This window comes from Nannospalax galili, unplaced genomic scaffold (genome assembly GCF_000622305.1).
Source record: "Nannospalax galili isolate Female #2095 unplaced genomic scaffold, S.galili_v1.0 scaffold32, whole genome shotgun sequence".
Classification (NCBI taxonomy): domain Eukaryota; kingdom Metazoa; phylum Chordata; class Mammalia; order Rodentia; family Spalacidae; genus Nannospalax; species Nannospalax galili.
The window spans coordinates 1,195,730-1,214,542 of record NW_008335297.1 but is presented as its reverse complement, the minus strand read 5'-3'; the positions used below and the strand labels follow the sequence as shown (position 1 = coordinate 1,214,542).

Sequence of the window (18,813 nt, the reverse complement as noted above, 5' to 3'; positions counted from 1 at the left end):
GTCATCATATAGGTGCTGAGAACCAAACCCAGGTCCTCTGCAAGAGCAGTCAGTGTTCTTTTTTTATTTATTTTTTTTATATTTTATTATTTTTATTTTATGTGTATGAGTGTGTTGCCTGCATGTATGTGAGTGTACCCGCGTCCTGCAATGCCATGGAGGTCAGACAAGGGCTTCGGGTTCTCCTGGAACTGGAGTTAAGGACAGTTTGTAGCTGCCATGTGGGTGCTGGGAATCAAACCCAGGTCCTCTGCAAGAGCAGTCAGTGCTCTGAACTGCTAAGCCATCTCTCCAGCCCCCCCCCAGGCAGTGTTCTTAACCATTGAGCCATCTCTCCACCCACCCCCTCCCTTACTCTCTTAGGATGATCTCTCACTGAACCTGGTGCTAGACTGACTACTAGACAACAAGTCCCAGTAATACCTGTCTCCACGCCCCACAGCACAGGAATTACAGGCAATCAAGACTATGCCTGGCATTTTACATGGGTTATAGGAATTTGAACTTAGGTCTTCATGCTTGTGCAGCAAGAACTCTTTCCCTTGGAGTCATTTCCTTAGCCAATCACCATCTCTTGAGACCTGGTATTTTGACTCTATCATGCAGACAACTTTTGTCATATGACGAAATTTACTCTTCTGTTTACTAAATTTACTCTTCTGTTTACTACACCACGAAGGAGAAATGACAAAAGAAAAATGTCTAAAGCAGCTCTGATGGTGCACACCTATAATCCTAGCAGGAGGTGGAGGCAGGAGGACCTGAAGTTCAAAGCCAGTCTTGACTACATAGTGAGTTCAAGGTCAGCCAGCTCAGGTTACATGAGACCCTGTCTTAAAAAAAACAAAACAAAACAAAACAAAAAAAACAAAGCCAAAACAAAATAGCAGAAAATGTTTCTGAGACTACTTTTTTTCTTCAGAAGAGAATTGAGCAAAAAGAGAAAAAAAGACAAAGGTTTGAATGCCACCCAACCATGGGATGCCCAATAAAGGTAGTTTCTGGACCAGTACACTTTTTTTTTCTTTTTGGTCTTTTTGAGACAAGGTCTCCCTGTATCCGTAGCTGGCCTAGATTTGCTAATGGAGACCAGGCTGGCCTCACAGAGATCCGCCTGCCTCTGCCTCCTGAGTGCTGGGATCAAAGGTGTGCACCACCACGCCTGGCTATCTGGACCAGTACACTTTTAATGAGTACTGAGAACACAAATATCAGATGGCAGTTCTCACTCTCCTATTATCCAATCTATGTGGTTTTTGTTTGGAGGTTTGTGTGTGGGTGACAGGGTCTCACTATATATATAGTTCTGGTTGGCCTGGAACTCACCATGTACAGGCTGGCCTCAAACTCACAGAGATCCACCTGCCTCTGCCTCCTGATAGGATCAAAGGTGTGCACCACCACGCCTGGCTTGCTTTCTCTCTCTCTCTCTCTCTCTCTCTCTCTCTCTCTCTCTCTCATGTAAAAGGGAGGGTTTTAAATTATTTTTTTAATTTGTTTTTGTTAAATTTTTGTTGTATTTCATTCATACAGAATATCTCAAACAATCTGAATCATCTTCATAGCCCCATCCCCACCAGGTCTCTCCCACAGCCCCCACCACTGGAACCCATATACTCTGTCCTGGGTCTTAAGGCCCACTGTGTCAAGTCAGTGTACCTGACATTTCCCAGTGCAAATCCATCCACTTGCGGTCTAGTCAGATTTTTTTTCTCTTTTTAAAGACGGGGTTTCACTATATATCCCTGGCTGGTCTGGAACTCTGTAGACCAGGATGACTTCAAACTCATAAATATTGCCCCTGCCCCTGTCCATGCCTCTGGAATGCTGGAATTAAAGATGTACATCACCCATGCCCAACTCCTATGTGTTCATTATTTTTTATTATTTTTATTTTATATTTATGAATGTATTGCCTGCATGTATGTAAGTGCACCCTTGTTGTGCAGTGCCCACAGAGATCAGAGGAGGGCATCGGATTCCCCTGGAACTGGAGTTATGGACAGCTGTTAGCTGCCATGTGGGTGCTGGAAATCAAACCTGGGTCCTCTGCAAGAGCAGCCAGGGCTCTTAACTGCTGACCCATCTTTCCAGCCCCATGTTTATTATTATTTTTTAAATTTTATTTTGTGTATATTTTGCCTGCATGTATGTAAGTACACCCATGCTATGCTAAGCCCCCAGAGACCAGAAAAGGGCATTAGATCCCCTGGAACTGTTGTTAGTCATCATGTGGGTGCTGGGAATGGATTCCAGTTCCTCTAAAAGAGAAGTTCTTAACCACTGAACCATCTCTCCAGCCCCTGTGTGTTTATTTTTAAAACTAAACTAAAATTTCATTGCTGGCTCACAGCCTAAAGCACTAGATTGCTTATGTCATGAGCTGACACAGAAGATAAGTCCCAGATCCTCCAGTGTTTTAAAGGTCAAGGACAAAATAGGCTAGCCTGCTCTTTTTTTTTTTGGTCTTTTTGAGACAGGGTCTCCCTGTAGCCCCAGCTGGCCTGGATTCGTGATGGAGACCAGGCTGGCCTTGAACTCACAGAGATCCTCCTGCCTCTGCCTCCCGAGTGCTGGGACTAAAGGCGTGCGCCACCACGCCTGGCCTCTATGGACTCTTTATACCCTGACACCCTTAATAAATATGCTCCTCAGGAAGGAATGCTGCTTCAGCAAAGGATAAAGAGCATGCATTGACAGATGGAAACACTGTTGTCCCCACTGCTGAGGAACCCCAAGGCATATACTATGCGATAGATAGCTCATTTAAAAACAATGAGCTGAGGGTAGAGTTCAGTGGTGCAGCGCTTGTCTAGCATGTATGAGGTCTTTGGTCTGATCCCCATCATGAGCCAAAAAGAAAAAAACTTACTTGGGAAGCATTCAAGCAGTACATGGATTCCTACACTCATCAGAGAGAAGAGCTAATAAACAATGCATCACACATACTGTAAGTCTGAATCACTGAGCTGAAATCATGACAAAAATATGAGATAAAATAGGGCCAGAAACACAAGCCAAAGATATCTTTGGCTCTCTTCCACCTACTGAATTATGAGATTGATCAGATTTTCATAGAGGTCCATGTGCCTAAAAGGTTCAATGCAGCTAAAAACTGTATTATAAGTAACTCTGAAAAGACTTTTGGGTCTAAGAGTAAGTAATTTCCCCCTTTCTCTGAAAGTCATAAGTTAAAAGATAATAATCATATACAAAACAAGACAAAGAATTATCTCTTACAGCCTTTAATCCTAGCACTCAGGAGGCAGAGGCAGGTAGATCTTTGTGAGTTTGAAGTCAGCCTAATCTACATAGCAAGTTCCAAGACAGTCAGGGCTACATGGGAGGGAGGGAGGGAAGAATGGGGGAAAAAAAGGAAAGAGAGAAAAAGACAGAAGGAAGGAGAGAGGGAGGGAGGGAGGGAGGGAGGGAAGGAGGGAAGGAAGGAGGGAAAGAAGGAAGGAAGGAATTTCTCTTTGCACAGGACTAATAATCACATCCTTCCCATTGTCAGATGGCACTGCAAGAATAATAGCCTGTGTTTAAAAAAGGACTCTGGGGGCTAGAGAGATGGCTCCGTGCTTGAGAGCACTAGCTGTTCTTGCAGAGGACTCAGGTTCAGTTCCCAGCACCCACATGGCAGCTAACAGCAGTCTGACTCCTTCTTCTGACATCCACAGACATTGTACAATATGACTGCACTTAAAAACATGCAGGCAAAACACTCATACACATAAAATACAAAAAAATAACAATTTTTAAAAATTAAATTAAATTAAAAAGAACACTGGCTGAGCATGGTGACACAGGCCTTTAATCCTAGCACTTGAGAAGCAGAGGCAGGCAGATCTCAGTGAGCTGGAAGCTAATCTGGTATACAAACTTAAAAAAATAAACAAGCTGGGCATGGTGACACACGCCTGTAGTCCCAGCACTTGAGGCAGAGGCAGGCAGATCTCTGTGAGTTCAAGGCCAGCCTGGTCTACATAGTGAGTTCCAGGACAGCTCGAGCTACAGGGAGACCCTGTCTCAAAAAGACCAAAAAATAATAAATAAATAAACAAACAAACAAACAAACAAAATGACTTCATCCTCCTCCAAGGCTTAGGAAGTTTTGCAGAAGAGGTTGGTGGAAAGAATGTAAGAGCCAGAGGAAGGTGTAGAGTGTTAACTGGAAATGTCCTCAACCACTATGCTGGTAAGCTATAGTCACACCTCCTTCCCATGCTCATCAAGGAGTTGAGGGAGGAGTCAGTTACCCCTCCCATACAATCAGTTGACCTTAGCTGCATGTGGGGGAGAGGCATATCTATATCTATATCTGTATCTATATCTATATCTATCTTCTATCTATCTATCTATCTATCTATCTATCTATCTATCTATATGCCGAGAACACCAAGAGGCACCTTTCTCACCATTTTGTGTGGCTGTCGGGAAGTCACAGGATCTGTATTTGAGTGTGGACTTTATGGCGCAGCTGTAAATGTGGGGTGCCCACTCTTCTGTAAATAAACCCCTACCCTATGCTCTGTTTAAAAAATAATAATAATAGCGGCTGACCAGCAGAGGCAGACCCGGCTGGTTCCCATGGTTTGCTCCCACCATTTAAAAAATAATAATAATGAATAAAATATTTTTTTAAAGAAAAAGAAAAGGACTTTGTTCTGAGAGATGCGCATAGAAACATTTGCCCCATGAGGAGAAATAGCATTCTCTCCTGAACGTGAAGCCAGCTCTTGGTGTTGCTTCACTGCAATTGCCATTTGCCATTGATGGTTGTTCTTCTCTCTTCTGGGCGAATAGAGGGAGAGGATGCAATCTGAGTGGTATTATTAAAAAAAAAAAAATTTGCCATTCAATATGATGTGGCTCTAGAACATGTTTCAAAATGGAAAAGGGGGAGACAGTGGAAATGGGTGTTTAGAAAAATGATCCAGGCTAGTCCCAAGTGTGGCCCAAGAAGAAAGGGTGACTACATATAGGTAACTGTATTTTTTTTTATTTTGTCTTTAAAATATGTCCACATAGGGATGGGAAAATGGTTCTGTTGGTAAAGTAACTGCCTCATAAGCATGAGGAACTGGGTTCAATCCCCCAAACCCATTTTAAAAAGTGGGGAAGGGGAGAGGTGTGCTTGTAATCCTAGCCCTGGGGAGGCAGAGACAGGCAGTTCCCTGGGCCTCACTAGCTAACCAGCTGAGCCTAATCAGTGCATTTCAGTCTAAAAACCAAGGTAGACAGCGCCTGTGGAGTAACACCCAAGGGTATCTTCTAGCCTCCACATACATGTACACATAAAAAGAAAACTTGCCCACAACAAAACATACAACCAAACCATCAACCCAGGAGCAGCAGGCCCTCCTTTGGACCATGCCCACACAGCGGACTCTTGATCTCTACTGCCCTCACCTCTCTATTACCTGTGATGTTCCAGTCTAGTTTCCCAAAGGATTTGCCCCAGTATTTCACCTTTGCTGCCTCTCACCTCTCAATCACTGTCACAGCCAGGTGTGGCAGCACATGCCTGTAATCCCTGGGCTTTTGAGGAAGTAGGAGGATTGCTGCAAGTTTGAGGCCAGGCTAGCTTACATATGAGTTCCACACCAACTTCTACTACATAGCAAGACCCTGTCTCAAAACAAAATAGCTGCTACAATGTACACTTCATAAGCCTAAACATTTCCTTTTCTTTTTCATATGGAAAATCAAAGCACAAGAGATTATTTGACAAAATATAAAGTAAGTCCTTCCACACCCACATTCAACCACGAAGTCTAAGCCCTGGCAATGACAAGGTAAACAGAGTTTGGTTCTCTGGGAACTTTTGGACTGAAGAGATCCAGAGTTTAAGCAACAACAGAGTAAACACATACCCAAACTTAAATCTTATAGCTGATTCTCCAAAGCAAACAAGGTCAATTCCAAACATGCTCTGAGTTACAGGTCCCCTGCCACACGGTCTGCCAGTCTTGACAAGTATGTGACATATGGTAAAAGTCACATCAATAAATAAAACACGAGATCACTGGATATGAATTCACACCTACAGAGAAATGTTCTTACTTTCCACTTGGAATATTTGTTAAATATTACAAAAGAGCTAACCATGAGGGAAAAATAGTTGAGCAAGTGAAAACAAGAAAGATAATGCCAACATTACTGAAAAACTTTAGCCATAGATGTCATGTACACCACATCAAGAACCAAACAGAGGGCTCTGGAACATAGGCTGGTGGTTGAGCACTTGCCTAGCATATTCAAGGCACTGAGTTCAAACTCCAGCACAATGAAAAGGAAAAGGGGGAGGGGGAAAAATCAACAGAACTAGAGTGCAAGAGGGATGTAGAGAATTCAGCTGTTCAAATCAACAGAGTACCTAAAGCCAGGGCTGGGGTCCCCATTAAGGTCTCTAGAAAACCTTACCCCAGGCCTGCTCCAGGACAATGGGGTGTAAGAAACAACAAAAAGTCATGGTAAACAGTAAAGATACACCAAAATTCTACTTAATACACAGACATTTTCACTCAGATTGAAGAATGCAAGCTTGCATCCACTGAGATTTGAATGTGAAATGTCCCCATAGGCTCATGTGTTTCAGCACTTGGTCCCCAGCTGGGGCGCTGTTTAGGTAGGTTGTAGAATCTGTATAGGAGGTAGGGCCTTGTTGATAGGTCACTAGGGGTGGGCCTTGAGACTCTATAGCCCAGTCTCACTTCCTGTTCATGCTCTGCTTCCTGTCTAAGGATACAATGTGACCAGTCAGCTTCCTGCTCCTGAGTCATGCCCTCCCCACAGCACGCAATGATTCCAAACTGAACCAGAACAAACTTTTTCTCTTAGGTTGCTTTTGTCAAGGTATTTGTCAGGGCATGGGGAAATGACTAAAATAGCATCCTTATGCTTTTCACTTTTTAAAAGACACATCTAAAGCAACCTGAGGAGAAAAATAAAGGCCAGGCATGGTAGCTTACCCCTGTAACCCTAGCACTTGAGAGGGCGAGGCAGAAGGACTGCTGTGAGGCTAGCCAAGGCTACGTAATGAGTTCCAGGCAGGCCTGAGCAACAGAATGAGAGCTGACCTCAAAAAAACAGAAACAAAACAAGTCAAGCAACTCTGAAAGGCTGGAAATAAGGATGGGAAAATATGCAGTGGGCAGAGACCATGCAAAGAGGGAAGCCCTTGGCATAATTTACATCAGACAAAATGAACCCAAGATGAAAAGAAGACAACCAATCATTAATTAGAGCAGTAACATTAAACTATATAAAGCAAAAATTGACAACTGATAGAATTACAAGGAAAAACCAAACTAACAACTTCACAACCACAGTATGATTTAAAAATATACAACTTAGCCGGGGCATGGTGGTGTACGCTTTAAAGCCCCGGCACTCGGGAGGCAGAGGCAGGTGGATCTCTGTGAGTTCAAGGCCAGCCTGGTCTACATAGTGAGTTCCAGGACAGCTGGGGCTGCAGGGAGACCCTGCCTCAAAAAGACCAAAAAAAAAAAAAAAAAAAAAAAAAAAAAAAAAAAAAAAAAAAACTAAAAAAAACAAAAAAACGCCCCACCTTAATCACACTTACAGACAAAGCAAACAAAAATAATTAGTAAATAAGGAGAAGACTGAAATCACATTTTTAATGGGTCTTATGTACTATATACACAGAAATCTATGCTCAACCAACCAGAAAATACACTGTCAATCAAACACCCTTAGGGAGTTTGCAAAAAAAAAAAAAAAAAAAAAAAAAAAAAAAAAAAAAAAAAAAAAGTCATGAAACAACATTCAACACATATCACAGACTATCGTAGTCATATGCTCCAACACAGAGCAGTAACCAGAAGACAGTGTGAGGATTGGGTATAAATTCAAACAATCCCTACTTTCTGCCCCATTTCTCTGCACAGTCAGACAAGTTCCCTCCTCCCACTGACATAAAATTAAAAGGGCCCATATGGAAAGGAGAAAGTGAAAGGGGGAAGGGACGGGCAAAGAAGGAGGGTGCTATGAAGGGATTGAAAAATCAAAGACAGAGAAGACAGAGCTAGGGATTCAGCTCAGTGGTTGCACACTTGCCTACGTGTACAAGACCCTGGATTCAACCCCCAGGACTGCAAAGAAACAAAATAAAAAGGGAGAAGCCAATGGCATGAGGTAAACCTAGCCCACTTGTCCCTGTGTACCTTCTAAGAGTGATACAAGGATTATGGACATGAAAGACTCCATCAGTGGGGGAACAGGGAAGTCCTGGAACACATAGCAGATGATCTAACGGGTAAGCCTAATTTAAATTCTCATTTTTCTTAGCCTAAAACACTTAAAGCACTACACAAACTGTTGTTTTCCCTAGGCAACTATATAGTTATGAATCGTTCTGTCCTGGTTTTTGTTATCAGCATGTTCTCAAAGAAGCACTGAGGCCTGGGGCCAAGCTATCCTACCCTTGGTCCACCTCTGGCAGTTTAGATAATCGAGATTTATTACCAGGTACGTAATTCTGTTCAAACATGAATTATGAAGGTCTCTGCTTCCAGGGGCAGTGTTCACTACTACAACTAAGTGGCAGCATTCAGCCTGTTCAATTCATCAAGATAAGAAGACAAAGATCAAGCCCCAACCCTATCACTTTTCAAAAGGCTTACAAGCAGTTAACAAGGGGAAAAACAAGGAGGGGAAAGATCCCCTAACTGAAATTAAAAATCTAGTGACACTTTAGAGAAAACACTTTACTGAGTATGTTTTACCTCTGCCTATATATGATTTCCAAATAGTATTCAGCTAAAAAGTCTCAGAAGCAATATTAAAACTGGAGTTATCCACTGCATGTAACAGTGTCACCAAAACAGTGTCACACAGATACCAACTTTATGTGCATCACTTCCTCATTCATTTCTGTTTAATCCTTCTATTTTCACACATGTAAAATAGAGCCCAGTTATAAAGCAATAAACACAAGGCCCTAGGTTCAAATCCAAGCACTGAGAGGGAGGTAAAATGAATCTCCTACTTTATTATGTGTATATGTGTGTGAAGTATGTGTGCATGTAGGTGTGGGTGCTGTACATGTGTGTTCAGAGGACAGAAGTCGATGTCAGGTGTCTTCCTCAATCATTCTTCCACTGTATTCTCTGAAACAGGGTTTCTACTGAACCCAAAGCTCAATGACTCTGTTAGGCTGGCAAGCCAGCAAACTCCAGGGAATCAATCTCCACCCTCCCAGCACCAGGATTACAGGCTTTTACATGGAAGCTGAGGATCTGAACTCAGATCCTCCTGTTTGTGCCATACGTGGCCTACAGACTGAGTCATCTCCCCAATCCCTCATCTCATTTGTGTGTCAAAAGGAATCTCTCCTTTAAACATCACAGCACATGTAAAGAGACAAATGGAAGTTTGATTTCATGAGAAAGGATTCAATGAGGGGGGTTATCTATAATTTTTTAAGTTCATGAAGGGTAATTAAACAATAGTCCCAAAATTGTTTCTGCTTGTTTGAAGGTATTCAGAACACATGTAGGTAATCCTGCAACAGATTTTCAGTTTGAGATTACTCAGAGAAGCGTTCACATTGCAGCACTGCATGTGAACTCTGTTGAGCAGGAAGTACAGGCACAAGTGGTTAAAGGCTGTTGATCAAGAAATAAAACAAATGACCCCTCTCACCTGCAAGATAATGCCACGTGCGGAAAGCTCAGAAAGGGGTTTAGACTCTCCAAGACACCTTTTCAGCACTTAATATTTGGCACAGTCCCATTGACTCACCAGTCACATAAGGGACAACCCTATGAGACCACAAGGGGGGCAGGTGATCATTCCAGTGCCCACCACCATTCAAATGACAGGTTTCGCAAACAGGCAGTGCTGATGCCTGCTAGAGGGACTGCTAAAGGCAATGGTCTCTTAGCCATGCAATCTGCTGGGGAACAGGAGATGGTGTGCTCTACATGCCCTTCACGGGGCATGGCATTCCCCCTTCATGATCACCCACCTGCAATGGGCCCCAGATGCCAATGATAGGGCAGAGCTGTTTGGTGAATGCTGGGTTTAGATTAGCTCAGTCCAGCCAGAAAGCCATGCTTTCCTCTTAGGCTCAGAGGAAAACACCCTACTATGATGTGTTAGATGCACAAATGTGAAATGAAAGATTGCATAAGAGGGCTCTGACTGTTCTTGCTTTGATTTCAAGCAAATTTACCTGTTCCAACTTCCTGTCAAAAGAAGCAAATGAACCATCCACTACTTTTCACTCTTCTCTAGTCTCAGGTTCCATTGTTCGAAAAGGGTGAGAAATATAGTTAAAATGCACAGGAAGAAAGAGGCTGGAAAAGGAAACCACACATTCCTGATCTCCTTAAGGCTCATCACATGAAAGAAAAGTGAAGTTGGAAACCTACAGTAAGAAGATGGGCCGAAGAATGAAATGCCTAGTGGCTGGAGAGATGGCTCAGCAGTTAAGAGCACACTGACTGCTCATATAGAGGATCTGGTCTGTAATTTCAGTTCCAAAGGAATCCAACGCCCTCTTTTGACCTCTGTGGGCACTGCACAACACGGGTGTACTTACACACATGTAAGCAATACACTATACACATAAAATAAAAAAATAAAATATTTTTTAAAAAAGAATGAAGTATCAAGAAAAAAGAAATCAGGAGATCATTTTCAATTAAGGTCAGATTAAACAATCATAAGCCATGTCTCCCTCCATTCCCCTAATTACTTGGCCATCTAAAGTTCCCACATGAAATTAAGGGAAGAGCTGTCAGCCATGCAGGAAGCCCAATTTTGCAACATTGCTCCTATAAGCAAAGGACAGAGTGGCCCCTGAAGGTCTGTTGGAAGTTCTTCTCCCTTCAAAACAAAGGGAGGGCTGGGGTGTGGCTGTGTGCTTGTTTAGTGCATGCCAGGCCCTGAGTTCCAATCCCCACCAAAACACAATCGCAAATACCACACACAAATAAAAAGCAGGCAGTTCAGAAATCCCTTTACCCTAAAGGTTTTAAAATTTTTATTTATTATTTTCATTTTATGTGTATGCGTGTATTGTCTGCATGTAGGTAAGTGCACCCATGTCATGCAATGCCCACAGAGGTCAGAAGAGGCTGTCAGATGCCCTGGAACTGGAGTTATAGACAGTTGTTAGCTGCCATGTGGGTGCTGGGATTTGAACCTGGGTCTTCTGCAAAACAACCAGTGTTCTTAACCGCTGAGCCATCTCTCCAGCCCTACCCTAAAGGCTTTAATATCCTGGGGAGAGAGGGCACAGGGGGTGGGGGACAGAGAGAGAGAAAGAGAGAAAAATTGCTATTATGTTCTTTCAAGTCTCTGTTGAGTCCACCTTGCACATGGAGGCACTGCTGGTGTGGGGGGCGGGTATGCAGGGATAGGATACTGTGAGCCTCAGGGCACTGGTCACTATGTAAACCCCCACCCTTTCAGTTTTGTTTTTTGGTCTTTTTTGAGACATCATCTCCCTGTAGCCCCATCTGGCCTGGAACTCGCTCTGTAGACCAGGCTGGCCTTAATCTCACAGAGATCCACCTGCCTCTGCCTCCAGAGTGCTAGGATTAAAGGCATGCACCACAATGCCCAGCTGTAACTCCTTTTAAAGGTACCTTATCTAACCTATGTACTCCAGGCAGCACTATAACTCCCACGGGAATAGAGCCTGTCTAATGTATGTATTTTCTTCTCCAAAAGGCACATCATAGTCTTCTTCCACTTAGGAACTCTAGACAGCACTTCAGCACCATGCTTTGGGGACATTTTAAGCAGCAAAGTCACTGACACTAATTAGACAAGGAAAGACACTCATTTAGAGTCTGGGGACTGAACTGAGAAAACAGAGTACTGTCTGGCTTGGCCTCAGCTGAGAGCCTCACCAATGTCCACCCACTCTGGGAGTCTGAGAGTGGCTGCAGAAGACCTGTGAGGATCCAATCTGAGGTTACAAAAAACTGTAACAAGTAGGTGAATAGCAAGTACAGAATGTGTGACTCACAAGGGCAGCCTGTGTTTAACACCATGTCCAACCAGCTTCCCTAACTATGACCAAGAAGAAATCCACAGATGCATCGAGCCTAGCCTCACCTGCTCAAAGACTGTGTGGCATTGCCTAATTGGGCTGGGTTTGTTTTTGCAGTGCTGCAGATGGAGCCCAGGGTTTCACATAGGACAGGCAAGTCCTCCACCACTGAGCTAGCCCCCAGTCATATTACTTCTGACACGTCTCCAAAGCTAACTTCCAGGACAGAAAGCTGCTCTCAGTCACTAGTGAGCTGGACCCCACCTGCACTGATAAGCAATTAATTAAAATGGCAGCCCAGCTGCAGAACATGGAAGGAAGAGCACAGACAATTAAAATCATTTTGGCAGTAGGTTTTGGTCTTTTGTTCAAAAGGCATGAAGTGTCACACTATCCCAGGACAAACTCTGTCTGAACCAGGTGCTTGTGCCAGGCTTTTCCAGGTCACAAGTGTGCATGTCACCTGTCTGCTGCCACGCCACAGGTGGGGCAGAATGATAAGTCAGCCCTTGTTACTGAGAGCATGAATAAGCATTTGGGTGAAAAGTTTTACCAGAACTTGGAGAGGTAGACGAGTGCCAGAGCAACAGTGCCACCTTCTGGTTGGAGAGGAGGAATCAGAACATAGGAAGCCATATCTGGACTTAAGATTTTTCAGGTTTGGGAAACCAGAGGGGCAACAAACTCAAAATATTTAGTTTCCACAACATCCGAACAGTATCTTTGGCAAGAAAACAGCCTCCCACACCAACTGTGAAAAAGGTCTCACTCTGTCATTACTGGTTTTCACTTGGCTTTTGGAAACACAGCAGCCACACCCCACCCCCAGCCCTCCCACACCTGCCATGTCCACGGCCTGCTGCACACATTCAAAGTCTACATCTGAGGGGAACAGACATCAAGGACAGCCTCTCAGGGCCTTGTTGGCACTGGGAGACTATTCTCTCTAATGGCACTAGCAGCAGGGACACAGATGAGCTCCAAAGGGCTCAGCACTCCAGGCTGTGGCACCATGTGCTGGGATGGTCCTGAGCTTGAGATCCAAAGGGGACTTCCTACTATAACTACCACTCCCTACAGGAATTCGGATCCTGAGACTCCTCCTCTCTCCCACACCTCCTGCAATGAGTGAGGAGAGTGGCAGCAGCATGAAAAAACCAGACCCTGTCTCCTGGCAAAGATCATAGTGGCTGATTTCCAGGCCTCTTCTAGGCATCAGCCCACCCAGTCACCCAAAGGCCCCTGGGTGTTAGGCTATTCTTAACTCTACCCATCAATCATGCCATCATTCATCCTTCCCCAGGGGAGCACCAAGCACAGGGAATGTGTGGGGCAATACTGACTCTCTCACCAACATTCCTGGCCAGGGTGACCTAAGGTGAGGGAGGAGGCAGGAGTATCTCCCGCATCCATGCCCAAAGGTCCATGAAGCCTCAGCCCCAACACTGTTCCACAGCCTGTTACTTTAGCTTCTCCCCCAGCCATTCATATAGGCCTATGTGCTTTGCATGTGTAGAGAGGAAAAATTCTTCATTAAATGAAAACTGTCTCCTAAAACAAAGTTGTTTTGGGGGCTTTTGTTTTGGGTCTCCTTGTAGCCCCGCTGGCCTGGAACTCGCTATGTACAGTTGGCCTTGATCCCAGAGAGATCCGCCTGACTCTGCCTCCTCAGTGCTGGAATTAAAGGCAAGTGCCACCATGCATAGCCCATAAAGCAAAACTTTTCAGCATGACCTACAACCAAATCTACATCTTATTACAATCTGGTACGTACACACACACACACACACACACACACACACACACACACACACCTTGTAAATACAGATATAACCCTGAAAGATTACATTACAAAAAAAAAAAAAAATCAGTGGCATGAATGTGGCTCAGTGGTAGAATGCTTGCCTAACATGTATGAAGATTCTGGTAGAACTCCAGCACCAGAAAAAAAGAAAAAAGCTGGGCACAGTGATGTAGTCCTGAGGAGGCAGAGGCTGAGGCTGCAAAGCAGATCCTGCTTCAAAACAACAAAACCTCCCCTCCCTTATTGCATGGGGCATATTCTATTGCATGGTACATGTTCTATTTTGTGGGGCATGCTCTATTCTACTGGGCATGCTCTATGGTGTATGAACTTGCCTAGTATATGGGAGGCCCTAGGTTCTACCTCCAGCACTTGGAATAAAGAAAGGAGAAACGCTGGTCAGCATTCACTCAGCAATTTCATGACTGAGAAGTCATGTGACTTGAAGTCTGAAAACACAGGGACAATCATCCGCTGTCATTCTGCCCTCTCTCTGCCTACCCAGAATTGCTCCCTCCTAAGCACCACAGGAAGGACTGTCCTCCAAGACATCCACAAGTGTTCCAAGCACCGCCCCACATACCACAGTTGGAAAATAATGACTGAGACAAGGTTCCCACATCAAGGGCCTAGGTGTCCCGGGGGGATGCAGGAGCATTACTTGATGTGTTACTTTAGGCATCTCCTCCTCTGATTGCAAACACTTGCCATCTGTTCCTATCTGTATATTCATCCCATCACCCCTGGCCCACCTTGGCTTGCCCCAGTGCCATTTGTGCAAATAACATGTAAATGTTTGTCCAAGTGACATCCATCCAGTGGGGTTATTTTTTTTCCAATCCTGTTTGTCGAGGGATAATTTTCACCAACTCTAAATTAGACACTGAAGTGCACTGTCACTGATGCTTGGAAGCTGTGGCCCATTTATTATGATGAGGAACATTTATAGATGTGGCAGTTTTCCAAATAAACTCAATTTGGCCTCAGACTAAGACTATGAACCAAGGTAAATGCAAAGACCAACTTTACAGACATTTGACAAGAAACAAAACCAGCTCAGATACACCCATCTGCCTCCTCTGCTCTTATTTCATGCTATGGAACACGCTAGCTGTCCAAGGCCAGCTCCCCTATCCACAAGATCAACTTGATATCCAATGCCTGGGTAAAGACCCACATTTTTCAAAGATAAATGATTAAAGGTGATGTTTTAGTCAAACAGAAAAAAAAAAAAATCCACAATGGCAAAGCTTATAGAACAGACAGGATTCAAACTCTGACTTCAAATGCACAAAACCCATGTTTGCAGTGCTTCCTTCCCTCCTGCTGCTCTGCCCCTCATGTGTTCTCTGTTCAGGCACACCAAAGAACAGGCAGGTCCTACTCTTGGCCAAGCCTTCTTCACCTTCCTCTACTAGGCCAGCTGCAACTCCTTACTGGAGGCTGAGCTCAGGCATCACCTATTCCAGGAAGCCTTCCTTTGCATCTCCTGAGTCTGTACTGTCTCCCTGCATCCATCACAGTGCTGGGTCTCTGTGACCTGCAGGTTTCAAATGAAGTTATCATCTTAAAAACCTTGACAATACCTTCTTAATCATTTCCTTCTCTTGTCACTATAAAGGACACAGAGTGCAAACACATATGGCATCCAGCATTACACAGTGACACATTAATAAGGAAGAAGCATTTCATAATCTATCTGAGAGCATAATTACAAAAATGCATGCTGACACCTGTAATTTCACCACTTGGGAGGCTGAGGCAAGCAGAACTGCTGCAGGTGCAAAGCCAACCTGGGCTATACAGTAACTGTGAGGCCAGCCTAAGCTACAGAGTAAGACCCTGTGATGGGAGGGAAGGAAGGAAAGAGAGAAGAGAGTGATGGATGGATGGAAGGACAGAGGGAGGAAGGAAAACCATGCCTAGATTTAATTTAATCATATGTAAAGCTATATGCACATGAGTACAGTGCTCAGAGAAGCCAGAAGAGGGCATCAGAGCCCCCAGAGCTACAGTTACAGGTAGTTGTGAGCCATCAGATATAGGTGCTGGGAACCAATGGAACTCTGGTCCTCTGCAAGAGCTTCAGACACTCTTAACCACTGAGCTATCTCTCTAGCTTCAGAAACATTTCTAAATATGACCTGCTCCTGACATAAAAGTGACTGATTTAGGATGTTAATAGGTAATTAAAATTAGTCCTGTACTACAAGCAGCTCATTTTTAAACTAATAATACAATAGAATAACGTTTAACTTAATATATAATAAGAAAAAGAATTTGAGGGGCCAAAAATATCTTGGTTTGACCATTTTCACATATCTGTTATTTCGCCACTCTTTTCTCCAATACAGCAGGTAACCTGCCTCTGATGCAATTTGCAAACACATCTGTATAAAATTCCCCCATATTGCTCCAGTTCACACACAAAAGGGGAAGAGGCATTCCTGCCAGTTGGATAGTATAGTAGAAAGCTTTATTAAGCTCAACAGTTAAGTTTGCTTTTATAGCCATACCAACTGAAAACTACTCATTATATATGTATTATGAATAAACATGAATTATTATATAAACTCAGAGTAGAGAGTTAAGGTAGAATCCTGATCTTGAAGGTAGAGTGATGACTCAATTAGTGATGTACTTACCATGCAAGCATGAGGACCCAAGTTCAGATCCCTAGCACTCACATAGAAAGTGAGGGGCAGCACCTTCTATATTAGGACCAAGTGTGGCCCTCTCACTGCTTCAGGACTAGGTTTCTTTGCCCTTTAGTAGGGGCCCAGGCCTTTGTAGACTGCCTGAGAGTGCCTGGATCCAGCCTCAGCTTATGGTGAGCTTCCAAATCACACCACGCACATCCCTCTACACTGGGATCACCTGCAGTCCATTCCACCACCCCAGGGCTAGATTTCTCTGACCCTTATGCAGACTGCCTGTGAGCTCCTAAATTGAGCCTTCCCTTAGCGAGCTTCCCAAATTGTGCTGTGACTGCTCAGTAGTAGGGGCCCAGACCGTAAGAGGATGCCTGAGAGTAGCTGACTGGCACCTGACTTGGGCCTCTGTGGAAGCTCCTGAGTAAATGGACTAAAGTCATATGGTCCCTCCAATATAAAATCAAAAGAGAGAACCTGAAGCCTAGACCAACCATCTTTACATACCCACCATGATCAAGTAGGCTTTATTCCAGAGATTCAGGGATGGTTCAATATATGTAAGTCAATAAATGCCATAAATCATATAAATGGACTCAAAGACAAAAATCACATGGTCATCTCAATAGATTCAGAAAAAACCTTAAACAAATTCAACATGAATTCATGATAAAAGTCCTAAAGGGAATTGGACCAGAGAGAATGTACCTCAACATAATTAAAGCTATATACAACAAACCCACAGCCAACATCATTTTAAATGGAAAAAGACTGGAAGCATTCCCATTAAAATCAGGAACCCTTGGGCCCCTACTAAGGGGCAGAGAAACCTAGCCCTGGGGTGGGGGAATGGACTGCAGGTGGTCTCAGTGTAGGGGGATGTGCGCAGTGCGATTGGGAAGCTCACCACAAGCTGAGGCTGGATCCAGGCACTCTCAGGCAGTCTACAAAGGTCTGGGCCCCCACTAAAGGGCCAATAAAGATGTCTACTATCTTTACTCTTTTTTTTTTTTTTTTCTGGTCTTTTTGAGACAGGGTCTCCCTGTAGCCCCAGCTGTCCTGGAACTCACTATGTAGACCAGGCTGGCCTTGAACTCACAGAGATCCGCCTGCCTCTGCCTCCCGAGTTCTGGGATTAAAGGCGTGCACCACCACGCCCGGTTCTTTACTCTTTTTTAATATAGTGCTTGGAACTCTTGTTAGAGCAGTAAGACAAGAGAGGGAAATTAAAGGAGTACTAATTGGAAAAGGTAAAATTATTCCTTTTTGCAGATGATATGATACTATACTTAAAGAGATCCCAGAAATTACACCAGATAACTCCTAGAACTGATCAATACTTTCAGTAAATGGCAGGTTACAAAATTAATCTACAAAAAAAAAAAATCAGTAGCCTTTCTATATACCAATAACAAGTAATTGGAGAAAGAGTACAGGGAAACCCTCCCATTTACAATAGCCTCAAAAAAAAAAAAAATCATCAAAATCTCGGAATAAACCTGATCAAAGACACCAAAGATCTCTCCAATGAAAATCTTAAATCTTTAAAGAAAGAGATTAAGGAAGATACCAGAAGATATAAGAACCTCCCATGCTCATGGATTGGAAGAATTAATACTGTGAAAATGACCATCCTACCAAAAGCATTGGGGCTGGAGAGATGGCCCAGCAGTTAAGAGCACTGACTGCTCTTGCAGAGGACCCAGGTTCAATTACCAGCACCCACATGGCAGCTACGAACTGTCCTTAACTCCAGTTCCAGGGGAATCTGAAGCGCTTTTCTGACCTCCGTGGCAATGCATGACACAGGTGCACTTGCATACATGCAGGTAATACATTCATACACATAAAATAAAAATAATAAATAAAATGTTTTAAAAAAAGAAAATGACCATCCTACCAAAAGCAATACAGATTCAATGAAATCCCAATCAAAATGAAATACTTCACAGAATTAGAAAAAAAAAATCCTTAAATTCATATGGAAGCACAAAAGACCCTGGATAGCCAAAGCAATCCTGAGCACAATGCTAGGGGGATTACAATATCAGATCTCAAAGTATACTACAGAGCTACAGTCATAAAAACAGCATAGTACTGACACAAAAATAGACATATAGATCAACGGAACATAATAGAGGACCCAAACATGAGTACATGCAATTTCAGCCACCTGATATTTGACAAAGATGCCAAGAACACACAATGGAGGAAAGACAGCATCTTTAACAAATGGTGGTGGCAAAACTGGATCGCCACCTGTAGAAGAATGAAACTAGACCTTTATCTTTTACCTTGCATAAAAGTCAACTCCAAATGGATCAAAT

General features: G+C 43.5%; 1 protein-coding gene and 1 pseudogene across 4 annotated transcripts in view; one reads left to right on the top strand and one right to left on the bottom strand.

The window, feature by feature from the left end:
* Parn (poly(A)-specific ribonuclease) overlaps window positions 1–18,813 on the bottom strand; it is a 219,066-nt gene that overhangs the window by 84,778 nt on the left and 115,475 nt on the right. The gene's annotated exons all lie outside the window — the stretch shown is intronic.
* On the top strand, window positions 4,657–4,831 carry LOC115069799 (annotated as a pseudogene).